A 15,941-nucleotide genomic window follows, 5' to 3' on the forward strand; every position below is an offset into this window, starting at 1 on the left:
AAAGAAGTGCACTTTTGTTTCTTAGACTTAAATCCAGAAATGTGCTTTTTTCTGCTTGAGAGAGGAAGCCCTTGAATCTTATTTTCTCAAACTGCCTAATTAAAAAAGAAACGCCCTTTCCTTCAGCAGGCTGTTTTCCAGCATCCTTGATTTTGGTGTTAATGAAAAGGGAGGAGGAACCCTGACCTTAGAGTTGGAAGACCCGAGCCAAAGCCGTCATTTCTCATAGCTTTGTGACCTTGGGTGACCCCATCACCTTCCCTGGCTCTCCATTTTACACCTTCCTGCCTTTCTGGTTTTATAAAGTAGTAAGGGATTTTAGAAATCATAAAGCACTAAAAACTGAATTTGTTTCTGATTTGCCAAAAGAAAAATTGACCTCCAGTAGTGTACTGTTTCCATTGTGAGTGCACTGATTTTCACCTTAGCCAGACTTTCTGGCACCAACAGGCACAAGCTCTAAGAGACTGCCTTGTCTACTCCTGTATCACCAGTAGCCAGAATAATACATAATAGGTGCTCCATAAATATTGGTTGAATAAATGAATCCAAAGAGTCGTTGAAACAAATATTTCTTTGGAGAATCAATGTGTCAGATCTGCATAATCCTTAATTTGGAAAGATTTTGGCCAACAGAGAAACTCAGGAGTCAAGCCATGTATCTTCCTATTTGTCATGAAGTCATTTATTTTACTTCAAAGTCTCTACAACCTACTCTCCCTTACCACTCTGATCAAAGACACCACCATCTGATGCCCAGATTACTGCAAGAGTCTCATCTCCTCTCACCCATCTTCCCCCTCTCCCACACAATGTGTTCCCGCCTTTTAACTCTAGGGATCCTTTCAAGACAAATCTGATCTTGTTTCCTGTTAATTAGAAACACTTCAACAGGTTTTGCAAACAATTAGGATAAAGACAATATCCCACATATGGCTTAACACCTGCATGGTGTGACCCCTCCGTATGTTCCAACCTTGACTCTACCACATTTCTTCCAGCTCTTTCTGCTAAGCCATACTGTCCTACTTTCCAAGCAGGTGCCATGCCCTCTGGCCTCACAGGGCCTTAGCGCCTAATAGTTCCTCTGCATGGAATTCAGTTTTAGCTGTTGCTCATGCACATATCAATGCAATTGCCATTTCCTTAGGGAAGCCTTCCCTGACCTCTCTACCTAGGTCAGGTCCCATTTTAGATGTTCTCATAGCACTAGGTTCTCTAATTTAGAGCACTTAATGGAGTTGTAAGTTCTCATTAATTTGTCTGATTATTTAATAATTCTATGTCTTCCTCCACCAAATTGTGGAAAGCACAATTTGAGGACCCTTGGCCTTTTTCTGCTCACTACTGAATCCCAACACCTAGCACAGTGCCTGGTGTACAATGGGAGTTGCACAAATACTTGCCAAATGAATGAATATTAAAAGATCTTGCAAACATATTTTGATGAAACAAGGATCTACCAATGCACAAGTAATTAAGGATAAGATTTTTTTAAACTCCACAGGCTCAAATGTCTGAAAATAACTGTAGAACTTTTTTCTTTGGCAAAACAACCTCTTACTTGGCAGAGTCTCTATAACTTTTGACCTTTAATAAAAGAAGAGGCCAGATTATACCAACAAAAAACAAAAGTTTTGATTTTCAGGACTGCTGAAAACATAGGCTTTTTTCAGGTAGTATTTTCCAATGTTCTCCAGTGTGGAACAAACCAATAAACCTACGATTAGAAACCACATTTGTCCATAAATAAATTATACTTAATATTCCAGTTTCCCGGAGTTCACTCTTAGGATCCACTGTCCATTTTGATAATATTTTATTGGTCATATATTTTCAGCCCAAGGATATTTTAAAATATATCAATTTGATATATCACTGAAAAAAATAGAAAATTTTATGTTATCTGTCACGTGAGCACAGGGAGACAATAAATGAGTTTCAATAAAATTACCTGTGGTGGTTACCCAAAGTTTCATAGGAAGCAGGTGTTTGATAGAGGTTTTGTGCTGTCATTTACCACAGTATTTAATCATGTATGGTGGTGACTCTCACCTTGTGGAGTTGGACAGTGAGGGGAAACAGAGGCTGCGCATTTCTCTGTGTCTTGAGAGGTGTTATGCACGGGAGTGCGCTGTCTGTTTGGACAGTGTAGAGACCGGAAAGTGCCTGCCCTGTGCCGAGCACTAGACTGCTTGTTTTCCTATGTTAGCTCAAAATCCCTTCTTTGCTTCCTTCCTTCCTTCCTCCCTTCCTCCCTCCCTCCATCATTCCTTCTTTCTCTCTCTCCTTCCTTCCACTCCCTCCCTCCCTCTCTCCCTCCTTCCTTCCTTCCCTCCCTCCTCCTTCACTCCCTCTTTCCTCCCTTCCTTCCTTTCTTCCCTTCCTCTCTCCTTCCTGCCTTCCTCCCTTCTTCCTTCCCTCCTTCCCCTTCCCCTTCCTCTTCTCCTTCCCTTCCCTTCCTTACACTTTCTTTTTCTTTTCTTCTTTCTTGATTTCCCAGGAAGAGGTGTGGGTGAGAGGAGTTTGCAGTCTCCGCCTGTGACTGTAGAGAGAGGTAGCTGAGAGGAGTACTGAGGAACGGTATCCTAGCAACCTCAGCAAACAGTCCTCTGGCCCTGGGAAAACCTCTCTACTTCTCTGCAGGCAGTTTTTTTCTTGTTCAGGTTATAAGCCATGTATCATCAAAAGACTGTGATTCCTAAATCAGCTGCCTGGGGTGTTAGAGTAGCGGAATTCCTCTCAGAAGCTGGTAATAAATTGCCTGTCAATCATAGGTTTTAGTGTTTTGCTTTTTTTAAATTACTGTAAGTTCTGGGATACATGTGCAGAACACGCAGGATTGTTACATAGGTATACACATGCCATGGTGGTTTGTTGCATCCATCCCCCCATCATCTACATTAGGTATTTCTCCTAATGCTATCCCTCCCCAATTCCCCCACCCCCTGCTATCCCTCCCCTAGCTCCCCTGCCTTCCAACAGGCCCCAGTGTGTGATTCTCCTCTTCCTATGTCTATGTGTTTTCATTGTTTAACTCCACTTATAAGTGAGAACATGCAGGGTTTGGTTTCCTATTCTTGTGTTAGTTTGCTGAGAATGATGATTTCCAGCTTCATCCATAACCCTGCAAAGGACATGAACTCATTTTATCCATGTCCCTGCAAAGGACATGAACTCAACCTTTTTTATGGCTGCATAGTATTCCATAGTGTATATGTGCCACAATTTCTTTGTCCAGTCTATCATTGGTGGGCATTTGGGTTGGTTCCATGTCTTTCCTATTGTGAAAAGTGCTGCAATAAATATACGTGTGCATGTGTCTTTATAGTAGAATGATTTACAATCCTTTGGGTATATACCCAGTAATGGGATTGCTGGGTCAAATAGTATTTCTGGTCCTAGATCCACTGTCTTCCACAATGGTTGAACTAATTTACACTACCACCAACAGCGTAAAAGCATTCCAGCATCTGTTGTTTCCTGACTTTTTAATGATTGCCATTCTAACTGGCGTGAGATGGTATCTCATTGTGGTTTTGATTTGCATTTCTCTAATGACCAGTGATGATGAGCTTTTTTTCATATGTTTGTTGGCTGCACAAATGTCTTCTTTTGAGAAGTGTCTGTTCATATCCTTTGCCCACTTATTGATGGGGTGGTTTATTTCTTGTAAATTGTCTCCCATTTTGTAGGTTGCCTGTTCGCTCTTACAAGTTTCTTTTGCTGTGCAGAAGATATTTAGTTTAATTAGATCCCATTTGTCAATTTTGGCTTTTGTTGCCATTGCTTTCAGTGTTTTAGTCATGAAGTCTTTGCCCACGCCTATGTCCTAAATGGTGTTGCCTGGCTTTTCTTCTGGAGTTTTTATGGTTTTAGGTTTGACATTTAAGTCTTTAATTCATCTTGAGTTAATTTTTGTATAAGGTATAAGGAAGGGGTCGAGTTTCAGTTTTTTGCATATGGCTAGCCAGTTTTCCCAACACCATTTATTAAACAGGGAATCCTTTCCCCATTGCTTGTTTTTGTCAGGTTTGTCAAAGATCAGATGGTTGTAGATGTGTGGCATTATTTCTGAGGCCTCTGTTCTGTTCCATTAGTCTATATATCTGTTTTGGCACCGGCACCATGCTTTTTTGGTTACTGTTGCCTTGTAGTATAGTTTGAAGTCAGGTAGCGTGATGCCTCTAACTTTGTTCTTTTTGTATAGCATTGTCTCGGCTATACAACTCTTTTCTGGTTTTATATGAAATTTAAAGCAGTTTTTTCTAATTTTGTGAAGAAAGTCAATGGCAGCTTGATGGGAATAGCATTGAATCTATAAATTTCTTTGGGCAGTATGGCCATTTTCACAATATTGATTCTTCCTATCCATGAGCATGAAATGTTTTTCCATCTGTTTGTGTCCTCTCTTATTTCCTTGAGCAGTGGTTTGTAGTTCTCCTTGAAGAAGTCCTTCATATCCCTTGTAAATTGTATTCCTAGGTATTTTATTCTCCTTGCAGCTATTGTGAATGGGAGTTCACTTATGATTTGGCTGTTTATCTATTAATTGGTATATGGGAATGCTTGTGATTTTTGCACGTTGATTTTGTACCCTGAGACTTTGCTGAAGTTGCTTATCAGCTTAAGGAGATTTGGGGCCGAGATGATGGGGTTTTCTAAATATTCAATTATGTCATCTGCAAAACAGAGACAATTTGACTTCCTCTCTTCCTATTTGAATATGCTTTCTTTCTTTCTCTTGCCTGATTGCCCTGGCCAGAGCTTCCAATACTATGTTGAGTAGGAGTGGTGAGAGAAGGCATCCTCATCTTGTGCCAGTTTCAAAACGAATGCTTCCAGCTTTTTTGCTCATTCAGTATGGTATTGGCTGTGGGTTTGTCATAAACGACTCTTATTATTTTGAGATAACTTCCATAAATACCTAGTTTATTGAGAGTTTTTAGCAGGAAGGGTGTTGAAATTTTATCGAAGGCCTTTTCTGCATCTACTGGATAATCGTGGTTTTCGTCGTTGGTTCTGTTTATGTGACTGATTGCGTTTATTTTGTGTATGTTGATCCAGCCTTGCATCCCCACATGAAGCCAACTTGATCATGATGGATAAGGTTTTTGATGTGCTTCTGGATTTGGTTGGCTGTTTTGCTTTTTTAAAAAGATAATATTTACAGGAGCTTTAGGAGCATTTTGAGATACTGCTTCAAGGAGTGCTAGCCAGATCATTCAAAACTGCAGCCTTGGTTGCAGTATTTAAATATTTATAAAGCCAATTAAAATAATTTTTCTATTAAGAAATGAAAACAAGTTATCAATACTGATTTGACTTGACACCTATTTAAATGCCTAACTCCACTTTGACTTAATTACTGATTTTTCTGTTGGAAGTTAACACATAATTTTTAAAGCAACACTTTATCTTCAAATCTAAAAAAAAAAAAAAAATGCTGCCTAGCTTCTGTAGAAAAGTCTTGAGTTACCTGCCTATACCCAAACTTCTTTATCAAGGCATTCCTGATATCAGCACTTATTGTACATACCATAGAATTTCCTCTTAACAAGTAATATGAACTTGTATTGACAACTAATTTTATAAATATCTCTGTTTTGTATGCATTGTGCTTATAATATATGTTTTGTATTTTATCAAGACTTTATTTGCTTCCATTTTTGTTTTATTTTAATTCAAACAACAAATCTATTTCTATTTAAGCATAGAGATAAAATTATCTACCTTAAAAATCCTCTCTTATCTATCTGGGCTATGCAGAAGGTGTGCCCTCTGAAACCTGACTGAATCTGTTAATTCTTCCATGGTTTCTATTTCACTGATGAAGAGTTCCAGACAGGCTGTTCACTCCTTGCTGTCATCAGTGGCCTCACTCACGGTATTAGCTGTCAGTTTCACTGCCAAGCTGCCTTTGTTATTGGCCTTAGTAAGACAAACCCAGGTTTATCTTTTATGACGGTTCATAGGATGTCCTGTAAGCCCTGCCCAGAGGAGGCATGGAATGTCACCCTTCTTTACAAGTTGTCATACTTGATGCTGGAACCATTTCCCAACTCTTAGTCATTTCCTTTAAATTCTTGGATGATGTTCATTCCAGTTCTTGAACTTATCTGGGTAGCTAGTTAATATAAGAAGTTAATTTTTTAAATCATTATTTGCTTTCAAGGATACTTTGCCATGGAGTAGGGCTACATGGGCTAAAGGTTTACGAGACTGCACTCAAGATTTTGTGTCTTGGTATTTCTAAACTCTGGTTAACTAAAGATATTACCATGAGTCACTGGCAGATCACTCTGGGGCTTATCTGAATCAGTCTTATTTCTAGCGTTATCCTTTCTAGACTGTTGCCCCAGGATGTGTTTACCTTGGCCTTTAGAATGTGGGTGAGGAAGTGGAGGAGGGAAATGGCATTTTTGTGGCTGGACCTGGAAACTTTGTGTCACTCATTAACATATCTATGAGTGTTGCAGCATGCATGACATCTGTGCCAGATGGTCTGTGAAACAGAGAAAATATGCATACATTTTGTTGTCCAAGTCCAGGTCAGTAGTAGTGGACAAGTAAGAAGATACTGGAAATGTTATAGCCCAAGAAATAACTAGTAATATTTGTTTTAAATAATCTAATAATGCTTTTTTAATTAAAATAGAAATATGCAAACGTGAGGTATTTGATAAATCCTAAATATACCATCCATTTTTCTCTGTGTAGACTTATTCATTCATTTAACAACATTAGGTATCTGCCATGTGCTTCATACTCTGCTGAACACTGGAAATAAAAGGAAAAATAAAACATAGTTCATTTCTTCGGAGGAATTCACCCTCTGTGAAAGAGTAGATATACATTTAAATGTAACATGGGTAAGCAGTCACTCTCACGTCCTGGTGTGTGCGTTTTCCCTTCTGCTTCACCACTTGCCCCCAGGACGACAAACAGCTGCTCCTGCTGTCAGAGTGGAAGGCATGCCTATGAGTATTCTAGGCCATCGAAAAGGGATTTCCAATGCAGTGGAAATTAAGAAGGAGCTGTTCTGGGGAATGGAGAGCCCATACCCAAAGTGACAGATGAATGGTTAACTTTACTTCTCAAGCGGGGTGGCAAGTGGTGATCTCTGTGTTTTGAGGAAGGATTGCAGGCTTGGGTCACCAGGACAACAGCCTTACAAGACAACTGATGGCTTCTTACTCCTCTCAAAAACATCACTCTAGCTCTAGTGACTCTTCTCCACGTGAGCCTCAGTGGGGTCAGAGAGGGTGCCGGAAGCTAGAAGAGCCAATGTGTGCTCCAAAGGGAGTGGTGGCCATTGCTTCATCTTGGAATATAATTCTGTGCTGCTTCTTTCTGGTCTCAAACTTTTAAGGTTTTTCTTTAAAATGGCACATGGTGGTTACATGCCATGGACCTCGATGGCCATGTGGTGATTCTCAGAAAATCGTTGGTAAGTGCATAAATAAAACTTATGGGATTGCAAAGTAAACCAATTATATTGAAATGTAATAATCAAAGTATTAATAATGATAGAGAAGACTTCTATTTTTTGGAGGATGGAATAGACATATCTTTCCCTATTTCTCCCACTAAATTCAACTAAAACCCCTGCACATTATGTGTGACACAAATATTTAAAACTCTAGAAAGTATAGAGAGGTAGGAAAACTGGCTAGAGACTTTGGGTCCCAATGAATGATACAATGGTAAGTTCCTTAGATTGTCTTTTCACTTTATACAACTCAGACTAGGTGCCAAAAAGCTGGCAACCCACAATAGCCAAGAACAGAAAAAAGGTGCCTCCAAAAAGCCTTTTTTTTTTTTTTCAACCAAAGAACTAGGAAAGGGGAAGCGTAGCAAGACACATACTTTTAAACAATAACTGCCCACCTCCACCTAAGCTAGTAAAGGCTGAGTGCAGAGTAGAATCTTCTACCCTTGTCAAGCTATAAGACAGATGACCATCAGTGGAAACCTATGGGGAAGGTGAAATTCTCACCCCCATCAAAAAGCAACAGGAGAATCTCTTCCTATAGGGTATCAATTAAGGCCAAACAAGAAACCTGAATTTATATCCCACCTGCAGAAACAAGACAGCATCCCCTTTTGGCTGAAGTAGTATCAAATGAAGCCAGCTAAAACAGAAGTTTAAATAAGATCCAATGTCTCATCATAAAATATTCAAAATTTCAAGTTTTGATAGAAAAATCACTTGGCATACCAAGAACAAGGAAAATCTGAAGTTGAAAGGAACAAGACAATCAGTAGCTGCCAACACTGACATAATGAAGACGTTAGAATTATCTGACAAAGATTTCAAAGCAGTCATTATAAAAATACTTTAAGAAACAAATATGAACATACTTAAATGAAAAAAACAGAAAATGTAAGCAAAGAAATAGGAAGTCTCAACAAAAAGATAGAAGATATAGCAACCAAATGGGAAACTTAGAACTGAAAAATACAATAACCTAAATAAAAGCACTCGACGATTGGACCTAAGATCAGACTAGATGAAACAGAGGGAGCGGTTAGTAACACTGAGGATAATATAGAAACTACCTAATCTGAAAAAAAGAGAGAAAATAGAATGAAAAAAATGTACAAAGCCTCAGAGACCTCTGAGACTACAGAAAAAAAAAAAAAACACCTAACAATTGTGTCACTAGGGTTCTGAAAAGAAAGAAAAAAAGAGAGTGGAGCTGGAAAGGAACTGAAGAAAGTAATGGCTGAAAACTTCCAAAGTTGGCAAAACAACTAGACCTACATATTCAAAAAGGCAAGTAAATCTCAAAAAGGTTAAACTAACAGAAATCTACATTAAGACACCTCATGAACACACTTCTAAAACTAAAGACAAAGGAAAACATCCAAAAATCTTTTGGACCTAGGGCTAGACAAACAGTTCTTAAGCTTGACATTAGGAGCATGATTCATAAAAGGAAAAATTAATAAATCTGAGTTCATCAAAATTAAAAACTTTTGCTCTGTTAAAAGGATAAAGAAACAAGCTTAGATTGGGAAGAAAATGCAAACCACGCATCTGATGGAGGACTTGTATGTAGAAAATATAAAGAACACTCAGGCTCAACAGTAAAATAAACAATCCAATTAGAAAATGGACAAAAGATATGAACAGACATATCATCATTAACACAAACTTCTGTGAGGATGGGCAAAACCTGGATCACTCATAAATACATTGCTGGTGAGAATGTAAAATGGTACAGAGCCACCCTGAAAAAGTTTGGTGGTTTTCTCATAAAACCAAATATGCAACTAGTGTGTGGCCTAGCAATTGTTCTCCTTGGCAGTTATTCCAGAGAAGTGGAAACTTATGTAGACCCAGCAACATATACGTGAATGTTTATAATAGTTTAATTTGTAATAGCCAAAACCAAGACAGTCCAGATGTTTTCCAATGGGTTAAACAAACTGCAGTATATTCACACTATGGGATACTAGTCAGCAATAAAAGGACAAGCCACTGATAACTGCAACATCTTGAATGCATCTCCAGAGACTTGTGCTGAGTAGAAAGGTCTTCACAAAATGTTACATGCTGTGGGATTTCATCTAAATAACATTTGAGAAATGACAAAATTATAGAAATGGAGAGGAAATTACTGGTTGCCAGGATTTAAGGATGGGATGGAAGGGGATGGAATGGGATGGGATGGGATGGGATGGGATGGGATGGGATGGAAGGGAAGTATGAGGCTATACAAGGGCAACATATGGGATCCTTGTGGTGATGAAAATGTTCTGTATATCTTGACTGCATCGGCATCAATATCCTAGTTCTGATATTTTACTATAGTTTTGCAAGATGCTATCACTGGGGAAAACTGGGTAGCATGTATACAGCATCTCTCTTTTTTTTTTTTACAACTGCCTGAGAATCTATAATTATTTTGAAATAAAATATTTAATTAAAAAACTATGTTAGAGTAATACACTGTTTGAACTTTATTAACACTTTAAACAAGATCTAGTATCTGGTCTAGTTACTACTGAATTTTGTAAATAACAATCTTCTACAATTGTAACATAAAAAGAGCTGCGAATTCTATTTGTGGCAGTCACACGTACTGCTACTGCTACCATGTCTTGTTTCTTTTCTTTATTGAGATGATTCTCACTCTGTTGCCCAGACTGGAGTGCAGTGACGCCATCTCAGCTCATTGCAACCTCCATCAACCAGGTTCAAGCGATTCTCATGCCTCACCCTCCCTAGTAGCTGAGACTACAGGCATGTGCCACCACACCTGATTGATCTTTTTTTTGTATTTTTAGTTAAGACGGTGTTTCACCATGTTGGCCAGGCTGGTCTCGAACTCCTGACCTCAAGTGATGTGCCCACCTTGGCCTCCCAAAGTGCTGGGATTACAGACATGACCCACTGTGTCTGGCCTGGCTTGTTTCTTAGATTCACAAAGGAAGAAAATTCTACATTTAATTAGGGGCTGGTAAAAATAATGTGTATTTTTTTTCCTATCCAAGGGAAGAGACCACTAAAACCTCTATAGACAGGTCCAGGACTCCTTCTCTAGCGCCTATATTTTAAATGTTAAAAAATAACAAACAAACCAAGTGGACACTGACCAAGATATAGAGTCCTTTTTACTCCTCTGAAACAATTTGATCGACAGGGGAAATGTCTCTACAAGTAAATACAGAAAACAGTAACGTTTTGAGATAGACGTTATTTCAATAAAAATGCTATCATGGAGGTATGAACAAAATAATTCAGGCAACCAGAAGAAGGAAGTATTTGTTCTCTGCGATTCATCTGTGAAATTTTGCAGAAGTTAAATTTTATCAAGGACTTGAAAAACAAGAAAAATATCAATCAGAGAAGAAAAGGGCATTTCAGGCAAGAAAACAGTACACACAAAGGGCTAAAGGTATGGAACTGCCCAAGGAGCTGGTGCTGCCAAGGAACAGTGAGATGTCTGCTTGGTGGCAGGCCAGAGTGAGTGAGTGGAGGGTAAAGAGGATCGTTTAAGAAACTATGAAAGAAAGTTAGAAAAGGAAGTTGAGCCAAAATCAGAAGAGACTGCTAGTAGGTTTAGAGTTGGTTGCGTAAGTTATTCATGGTGATGAACAGGTTTTCCTAGATGGAGAAATTCAAAGCTGTGATGAGATTTTTAAGTAGACAAATTTGGATGTCTACTAATTGCCCAGCATCGTGGTTAAGCACAACTTATGCAATATTTCTTGCATTTCTTAAAACTGTTTATAAGGTTGATAGTGATATAGAGTGAGGATCCATAATCGGAAAATCTGAAATAAAAAAACACTCCCAAATCTAAAACCTTATGGGTGCTGATAGGATACCACAAGTAAAAAATTCTATACCTGACCTCATGTGACGGGCTGCTGTCAAAATGTAGGTACACAACAATGACGACGCTGTTCAACACTGCAGAAAAGTGCCCATGGATGACGTGTGAAAATGTGTGATGGGCTTACTGACGGACTGGAGCAGCATGTGTTTGTGACAGAAAAAGAATCACGCCAAAAGTTTACAAAAGCAAAGAGAGATGTCTGAGACAAAAACTGTTATTAGTGAAGCAGATGACTTTGGAGGAAACGTTTTAAAAAGCCGTCCAGCAGAGTGCCCCTTCAGCCCTAGAGGACCCCACTTCCTGGTCCCTCGGCTGCTTCTGATGTTTCTTCGAGAAAAATAAAACACAGTGCACAGTAACCTTTTGATAAAAACACAGCATCATGGGTGGAGACCAAAAGCTGGCCATTGCTTGTTGCTGTGGGTACAGCTGATACAGATATTCTGGTGATGCTGCTGCACCAGTTACTTCCCTAGAATGCATTATTTCTTCACTGTATTAATGATATGTCCTAGTTTTACTGTTACATACTGATGTATGAATAAGTATAAGAAAATGATTACTTATTGGTAACAGATAAATTCAGAGTCAGGAATAATGGCGATGCCAGACAAACACGGATTGTCCACAAGGGGGGCTGAGATGGTGAAACCTTTACTTTCTGATGGAGTGTATACACATTTTATTTTACAAGCAAACTTATTAAAAATATTGTATAAAATTACATTTAGGCTAGAAGTATAAGGTGTATTTGAAACAAAATGAATTTTGGGTTTTACTTGGGTCCTCTCCCCAATGTATTTTATTATGCTTATGCAAATACTTGAAAATCCAAAGAAATACAAAATGAAAAACACTTCTGGTCCTAAGCATTTTGGGTAAGGGATAATCAACCTGTTCTGTCTTCAATTTACAAGTAAGAAAACAGTCCTGATAGAAGCTTAGTATTGTATCAAAGGCTGAGCAGCTAATTCAATTGGCTGAATCAAGATGACAGCAGAAGTCCTGACAGCCTTTCAGCTCCACATTCTTTCCACTCCCTTCTTCTGTTGGGAGGAAATGGATTCAGCTGTTTGGAGTCAGGAGAGCTCTCAGGTGAAAGCTGTGGTCAAAACTCCAGGTAATTCAAAAGCAGCAATTTCTAAGAGTCAGAGATGGGGATGGACTCCCCACAGGTCGACTGCCTTCCCATTAATTTAATGGAGTGGAATTCTCAGGGGGAACCTGTGGTTTAGCAGCTCAATAAGATTGGATGGCTGAGGTTTACAGCTTTCAAAAAAAAATCCCTATATAGAGCAGGTTTTTAGCTGGAAGGATGGAGTGGATGAAAATGTCGGCAACATGACAGGGCACCAAAGAGAAGCATGTTAGATGCTACCCAAGGAAATAAACGATTTTTAAAAACAATTAGAAGGGTAAAGCTTACCTGGAAACATTAACCTGGTATATTATGATAACATTAGCAAAGCAGCTGAGTCGACCTGGTAGGCCTGCTTAAGAAACAGCTCCTCAAGGGATATTTCTATTTTAGGCCTTTAATAATACTGGGTGTAATGAGTTGCTGAAAAGATTATTCTTTTCATACATAAAAATTATTTTGGAATTAATAGAAAGTTATGGCTTAGCTAAAACAACCTTTATGTCTATCGCATTCAAAGATTTATTATTGCAAAGCAGAACCAGGCTTTACCTCAATTTATCGGTCAGTGAACACAAACTCACGCAGCCTCTGACAGCCCTCTGCACAGCCGAGCATGTGCCTTTCTAGAACAGCTAGTGTCTTCCTTAACTCACTGCATAGCTTATTTCCTTCAAAAGCATTTGCCATACCTAGAATTATCTTATATAGGCACTCAGCAAGTATTTGTTGAATGCAAGACTGGATGAAGAGATTAATAAAATTTGTGTCATGGGAAGCTGAGTTTGGTCTTGAGGAATATTAGGTTATGGGTGGAATAAATGGAATAGGGGCCTATCCAGACAGAAAGTCAACATGAGTGAAACAAAAGTTTTGTTAGTGGGAACAGGAAGGAAAGCAGATGGAATGAAGAGGTAATTTTATGTTAGATTGTTTGGGGGAGGAAATTACAATTGTCAGAGTAGGGACAGAATGCAGAAAATAATCCAAAACTAAGCAGGATTTTAGAGCTGGGAGAGATGTTAGCAATCCAATCAACTCCCTCGCAGTGAAACAGCTGAGGTCCTAAGAGGTGATGATTCCCAAGTTAGCTAGAAAGTTAATGGCGTTGTGACCAGAATCTCATTCTGGTGACTTTTAATCTGTAACTCTTTGCATGCTACTTTGGAAATAGAAAGGCAATAAATCGTTTCGAATGGAAAATGTATGGCAAAATCAGTGTTTATGAAAAATAGTCTTGCTCCCAGTGTAGGGTAAATTGGAGAGAGGAAACTCTAATTCCAAGAGCACAGGGAAAAGACTATGAAGTGATAGCGGGAAGACACGCAGCAGGCCCACATCACGGTGGCAGAGTGGCAGGGAAGGAACAGATCATCACCGCAGGACAAATAGGCAGAACTAAACTAAGTTACACTGTTTCTAAAATGGAACTTTCTGTGAGAAAATATTTAACTCTTACCCCTAGGATATTTTTATTCAGTTCCATCTTGAATATTTCCTTTTTATAATGCATTTCAAGTGAGGAAGTGGTTAACAGTTTGCTTTGCACACGTTAAAAAAGAAATGTGTATTATTGTTTGAGTAGTTAGAACATAAAAATAATATGTCAACATGAAGTCCACGTTAGGTTTTTAAATCATATAATCAAAACTGAGAGCTTATCAAATCAAAGATCCAGGCCTGCGGACTGCCTTGCCTAAAACTTGTTTAGCATGAAATGCATCTGACATGGATCTGCATGGGCTGCAACTGTAAAATATGCACTAGAACTTGAAGACCAAATAAAAAAACATAAACTATCTCTTTCATACTTTATCATATTGATTACATGTTGAAATAATAATATAAATACACTGGGTTACATAAAATATATTATTCAAACCAATTTTACCTATTTCTTTTAAATTATTTAAATTTGGTTATAATATTTAACGTTACATATGTGGCATATATTCTTTGTTGTTGTTGTTGTTTGTTTGTTTGAGATGGAGTCTCACTCTGTCACCCAAGCTGGAGTGCAGTGACGCAATCTCAGCTCACTGCAACCTCCGCCTCCCAGGTTCAAGCCATTCTCCTACCTCAGCCCCCAGAGTAGCTGGAATTACAGGTGTGTGCCACCTGTAAATCATGCCTGAATAACTGTTTTGTATTTTTAGCAGAGACAGGGTTTCACCATGTTGTCCAGGTTGGTCTTGACCTCCTGACCTCAGGTGATCCGCCCACCTTGACTTCCCAAAGTCAAGGGATTACAGGCGTGAGCCATCCTTCCCAGCAGCATATATTCCTATATCATATTACTATATTTTTTATTATTTAGCACTACTTTACTGCTTTTGTGGTCAAAACTGTTTCTGAGTTATTTTTTACACAGTCTGGTTAACAAATATCTCAAAGTTCAGAAGTACTTCATTCGTATTAACATTTTCAGTGGTAAATGATTTTTCTGAAAATAATTGTGTGATGACTACAATTTATTTCTGAAATTGTAGTTATTCGTTGTTCTTAAAATGTTAAACATATTACTAGAACTTTTATAAAGTATTATGAGATTTGTGAAGCTCTGGAATCTGAAAAACAGAAATAGAAGAAATTAGAAAGAAGTAGAACTTTAAGTCCTGACATTTATATTACAACGCTCAGTGGCCATTTTGCAAGAAAATAACCCTATGTGAGAATTACTGGTTTGTGCCAAGTGGAGATTTAATACTGTAAGCTTCCCTGCAAACAGGGAAGAGGTCTAGTAAGTACCACCTGCTTTTCAAACAAAAGCTTTATATCTGGTCTTTCTCAGACTACACCACAGCTCATGTAAACTGCATACTTCTCTTAGTTCTTTCAGCAGTGCAGTTTCAAAACGCACTCATTGTAGATTACCTGTGGTTGCATTCTGAAGCTAAAGGCCGGGAGAGTACTTTGGGATGGAAGTGGGAATAGGCCTGTGAGGCTGAAGTTGTAAATGCACCCAAAAAAAAAAAAATCAACTCCCTCTTCATCCCAAATAGACAGCAGGAAATAGTTTCTTCTCACTCTTCCTTTTGGCCCATTTTTCTTTTTCATTATTTTGATTTTGGTGTGACATCTGTACATGTCTAAGATATACACCAGCTTAATAAACACACAGAATCACTCCTAAAGGAAGCTTCCTTATAGGTCAGTACACTTTAAAAACCATACAAACATCAGGTTAATTTGGGATTTGAGAATATCTAACATAAGGGTCTTATCCAAAATCGACATAGTTTAGTTTTACTATAAATTTGCAAGGCAAAAATGTAGAGCCAAGATGAAAACTATGTAGACTTCTGAAAAAAACTGTTATTTTTTACAAGTGAATTTAGCATATTTGAACAAAATAATTTATGGATTTTTATTTAAGAGTTTGTGAGTCAACCAACCAACCAATTAGTTAATAAGATCATCAGTGAGCAATGAGTGTCCCCCATATGTGGAAC

This window comes from Sapajus apella, unplaced genomic scaffold (assembly GCF_009761245.1).
Source record: "Sapajus apella isolate SASKATOON/1434 unplaced genomic scaffold, GSC_monkey_1.0 scaffold132, whole genome shotgun sequence".
NCBI lineage: Eukaryota > Metazoa > Chordata > Mammalia > Primates > Cebidae > Sapajus > Sapajus apella.